This window comes from Ursus americanus, unplaced genomic scaffold (assembly GCF_024610735.1).
Source record: "Ursus americanus isolate L20-20 unplaced genomic scaffold, mUrsAme1.1.p SCAF_51, whole genome shotgun sequence".
Taxonomy (NCBI): domain Eukaryota; kingdom Metazoa; phylum Chordata; class Mammalia; order Carnivora; family Ursidae; genus Ursus; species Ursus americanus.
In genome coordinates this window covers 1304920-1310568 of record NW_028273633.1, presented here as the reverse complement: position 1 = coordinate 1310568, position 5649 = coordinate 1304920, and positions in this window count along the sequence as shown.

Here is a 5649-nt window from a genome sequence, read left to right as displayed (position 1 = left end):
CATGGAGCACTGGGTGTTATATGCAAATAATGAATCACGGAACACTACATCAAAAACTAAGGAAATACTTTATAGTGACTAACATATCATAATAAAAAAATATTATTAGAAAAAAAATTAAAGGTAAAAAAAACACAGCTTTTCTGTTTCAAGAACAATCACAATGGAGAAATAACTAACTTCCAATCCCTAAAGCAAAACACAGACCAAGTTCCATTTCACTCCCCTTTATTCACATTCTCTGTGGGTTCTAAGCTATTTCCCTACCTCCTTTCCAGCTGAGCAGGGAGCCTGGGCTGGATCCCAGAACCCTGCGATCATAACCTGAGCCAAAGGCACATGCTTAACTGGCTGAGCCAGCCAGGAGCCCCAGCCATGTTTTTCTTAAGCAAAAGGACACTTTCTCACGATGCCTTCACATGACTTCACATGGTACCAGACACCTGCATTTGCCTCTAGGAGGTTGCAGATGAAGGCAATTGCAAACTCTCACAGTGGTTTATCAAATACAATGACCTGCCTGGTGACAGTGAAACTCTTATGAGCCCATGAGAGGGTGCTGTGACACTCAGCTGTGGCTGGGCTGGCACAGAGAACCAAATCCATTTCCCTGCCTGATGTCTGTGAGGAACAGATGCCCCCACTGTGAATGAGACCCTGCCACTGAGCTGTCCAGAGATGGCCATCCTCACGGAGGATGAGGATAAAGGACAATGCCTGAGGAGACCTCATCTGTCTCTTTTATCTTTTCATATTTTTGACAGTGGACAAATCACTGCCTAGGAGTCCCCAACTACCTTAGTCTCATGTGTGAATGGCCAAGAGGTTTTACAAAACAATTCAGATTTTGACCTCACAAATGCCCACAACCACTTACCATAGGGATTCAACTTAAGCAAAGATACTGTTCGTTGGAAGAGAGGTCCTGCCCACTGTTGTTTCTCACTTATATGCTCATCTTCCTTACCTCATGATAACATATCCACCTTGATTCCTGCTTCCGTCTTCAGGAAGGCTGAGGTGACTTGAAGGGCATTACCCTGACATCGTTCTTTCTTAGCAATAAGATGTGGACATTTCCCTAGTCCTACACACCCAAAGTTGAATCGGAATCAGGATTGAGGAGGCTGATGAGAGTTGAAGGTGTTTTCCTGTACACGGTGGTTTATTACCAATAAGGATGGGTCAGAGTCCTCGAAATTCCAGAACCTTTTCATTAATGCTTCCTACTCGTGAAAGATGATGTACATTGGTCTTTCCCTGTATAGTGTGGTGACTCAGAGAAAAGTGCTTAGCCCTTTCGTCAGACTTCCACGACCACTTTGGGGCTGGCTTCCATATTCACAAAGGATGATGTTAGGGCTAAGAGGGTTCCTGTACACTGTTATTTCTTACAGATAAGTGTATGGCATTTTTGTTACAATGCCAGAGCCACTTAGTGCCCGGCTTGCTGGCCTCCTGGGGACGAACCCTAAACCTAGGTCGGCCCCCGAGGGGCCCCTCCCAAGAGGCCTTGCACCACAGCGCCGGGGATTAGGGCCCCCGATCCCAGCACCGGAGTCAGCCTGCCGCCCCGCAGCAACCCGGGCTGCTAGGGGCGCCGCCAGTCTTTCAGGGTGAGAAAACGTGCTGGGCCCTCCAAGCCCCCGGCGACCTTCGAAGGCCCCTGCGCAAAAACGCTTGGGCCCACACTCCCTCTCACCAGCGCCCTCACCTTGGCCTGTCCCTCCGCCTGCCCCAGAGCTGGCGGAACGGGCCTGCTGGACTCCTAGGGGCTAACACTTACCCTAGGTCGGCCCCGAGGGGCCCCTCCCAAGGAGCCTGGCACTGCATTGCCGTGGATTTGGGACCCCCGAGCCCCAGTGCTGTACTCACTCTGCCACTCCATAGGCACCGAGGGCACTAGGGGCGTTGCCAGTCATTCAGGAAGGGAGAACGGGCAGGGCCCTCCGATCCCCCTGCGACCTTCGAAGGCCACCCGCGCAAAAACTCTGGCTCCCACGCTCCTGTCCGCCAGCGCCCTAACCTCGGCCCACCCCTCCACTCACTGCAGAGCTGGCGGATAGGGCCTGCTGGCTTCCTGGGGGCTAACCCTATCCCTAGGTCGCCCCCGAGGGGCCCCTCCCAAGTGGCCTGGTGCCGCATGCCAGGGATTGGGGACCCCCAAGTCCCAGCGCCAGACGCACCCTGCCGCCCTACAGCCACATGGGGAACTAGGGGCGTCGCCACTCCTTCAGGGCGACAGAACGGGCAGCACCCTCCTAGTCACCTGGGACCTTCGAAGGCACCCCGAGCCAAAGCCAAAATGCTCTGGCCCATGCTCCCACTCGCCAGCTACCTCACCTCGACCCACACCTCCATTCACCGCACATGGTGAAATGAGCCTGCCAGCCTCCTGCGGGCTAACCCTAACCCTAGGTCTGCCCCTGAGGGGCCCGCCCAAGGGGCCTGGCGCCGCAACGCCGGGTAGTAGGGACCCCCGGGCCCCAGCGCCGGACTCACCCTGCCGCCCCGCTGCCACCCGGGCCGCTAGGGGTGCCGCTGGTCATTCAGGGTGGGAGAACGGGCAGGGCCCTCCGAGCCCATGGCGACCTTCGAAGGCCCCCCCATCCAAAACGTTTGAGCCCATGCTCCTGCTCCTCAGCGTCCTCACCTTGGCCTGCCCCTCCGCTCGCTGCAGAGCTGGTGGATGAGGCCTGCCTTCCTCCTGGAGGCTACCCATAACCCTAGGTTGGCCCCTGAAGGGCCCCTCTGAAGGGGCCTGACACCACAATGCCTGAGATTGGGGACCCCCGAGCCCCAGCGCCGGACTCACCGTGTCGCCCCGCCGCCACCCGGGCCGCTAGGAGCACTGTAGGTCATTTAGGGAGGGAGAACGGGCAGATCCCTCCAAGCCCCTGGCAACATTCGAAGGCCCCCTGTGTCAAAACGCTTGGGCCCATGCTCCCGCTCGACAGCGCCCTCACCTCGGCCTGCCACTCTGCTTGACACACAGCCAGTACATCGGGTCTGCCAGCCTCCTGGGGGCTAACAGTAATGCTTGGTCAGCCCCCTAGAGCCCTTCCAAAGGGGTCTGGCACCCCAATGCCAAGGACTGGGGACCCCGAGCCCCAGCGCCAGACTCACCCTACCGCCCCTCCTCTAACCGGGCCGCTAGGGTAGTCGCCTATCATTCAGGGCGGAAGAACATGCACGGCCCTCCGAGCACCTGGCAACCTTCGAAGGACCCCCCCACGAAAACTCCTGGGCCCATGATCATGCTCGCCAGCGGCCTCACCTCCGCCCCACCCTCCGCTCACCGCACAGCTGGCGAATCGGGCCTGCCGGCCTCCTGGGGGCTAACCCTAACACTAGGTCGCACCCGAGGGGCCCCTCCCAAGGGGCCTGGCGCTGCAACACCGGGGATTGGGGACCCCCGAGCCCTAGCGCCGGACTCACACTGCTGCCCCTCTGAAACCTGGGCGGCTAGGTGCGCCGTCGGGCATTCAGGGCGGAAGAACGTGCATGGCCCTCTGAGCCCCCGGCGACCTTCGAAGGCCCCCCGCACCAAAAATGCTTGGGCCCACCCTCCTGCTCACCAGCGCCCTCATCTTGGCCCACCCCTCCGCTCCTTGCAGAGTGGGTGGATCGGGACTGCCGGCCTCCTGGGGGCAAACTCTAACCCTAGGTCGGCCACTGAGGGGCCCATCCCAAGTCGCCTATCGCCGCAACGCCTGGGATTGGGGACCCCCGAGCCCCAGCACCAGACTCTACCCTGCTGCCCTGCCACAACCCGGGCCACTAGGCGTGCTGTCAGTCTTTCAGGGTGGGAGAACGGGCAGGGCCCTCCGAGCCCCCGGCGACCTTCGAAGGCTGCCCGCGCCGGAACGCTTGGGCCCACGCTCCCGCTCGCCATCGCCCTCACCTCGGCCCGCCCCTCCGGTCGCCTCACACCAGCACATCAGGCCTGCCTGCCTCCTGGGGGCTAACACTACCCCTATGGCGGCCTATGAGGGGCCCTTCCCAAGGGGCCTGGCGCCTCAGTGCCAGGGATTGGCGACCCCCGAGCCCAAGCCAGTACTCACTTTGCCCTCCCGCCACCACCCGGGCTGCTAGGTGCGCCGCTGGTCATTCATTCTCCCGCCGGTGGGAGAACGGGCAGGGCCCTCCGAATCCCAGTGAACTTCCAAGGCCCCCCCGCACCAAAATGCTTGGGCCCACGCTCCAACTCGCCGGCGCCTTCACCTAGGCCTGGCCCCGCACTACCGCACAGCTGGCGGATCATGCCTGCCGGACTCCTGGGTGCTAACACTAACCCTAGGACGGCCCCAGAGGGGCCCTACCAAGGGGTCTTGCGCTGCAACGCACGGCATTGGGGACCCCTAAACCGCCGTGCCAGACTCACGCAGCCAGCCCGCCACCACACGGGTCGCTAGGGGCACCTCCGGTCATTCAGGACGGGAGAACGGGCAGGGCCCTCCGAGCCTCTAGCAATGTTAAAAGTCCCCCCGCACCAAAACGCTGCATACTATTCCCTCGCTTGCCAGCGCCCTCACCTCGGCCCACTCCTCCGCTCGCCGCACAGCCAGCGCATGGGTCCTGCTGGCCTACTGGGGTCTAACACTAACCCTAAACCCTAACCCATAACCTTAAACCCTAAACCTTAAACCTTAATCCTAACCCTAACTCTAACCCCTGGCCCTTACCCTAACCCTAATCCTACCCTAAACCTTAATCCTTAAACCCTAAACCCTAACATTAACACTAAACCCTAAACGTTAGCCCTAAACCTAATCTCGAAACCCTAAACATGAAACCCTAACCTTAACCACTAACCCCAAACCCCAAACACTAACCCTAAACCCTAACCCTACCCCGACCCCTACCATAAACCTAACCCTACGCCTAACCCTACCCCTTCAGTTAACCCTACCCCTAACCCGTAACCTAACCCTAAACCTAACCCTAACCCGTACCCTCACCCGTACTCTAACCCTAACTCTAACCCGTACCCTAACCCTAACCCTAACCTGTACCCTAACCCTAACTGTAACCCTAACACGTACTCTAACCCATACCTTAACCCGTACCCTAACCTTAACCCTAAACTGTACCCTAACCCGTAACTTAAACCGTACCCTAACCCTAACCATAACCCTAACAAGTACCCTAACCTGTACCCTAACCTTAACCCTAAACCCTAAACCCGGACTCTAACCCATACCCTAAACCGTGCCCTATCCCTAACCCGGACCCTAACCCATACCTAACCCTAACCTGTACCCTAACCCGTACCCTAACCCATACCCTAACTATAAACCATACCCTATCCGTATCCCTAACCCGTTCCCTAAACCATAACCTAACCTGTACCATAACCCTAAACTGTACCCTAACCCTAACCCGTACCGTAACCCTAACCCGTACCCTAAACCGTACCCAAATCCGTACGCCAACACTTACCCTAAATCGTACACTAACCCGTACCCTAAACCATAGCCTAACGCGTACCCTAACCCGTACCCACACCCATACCCTAACCCTAAACTGTAGCCTATCCCTATCCCTAACCCGTTACCTAACCCGTACCCTAACCCTAACCCTAAACCGTAACCTAACCTGTATCATAACCCTAAACTGTACCCTAACCCTAACCCGTACACTAACCCT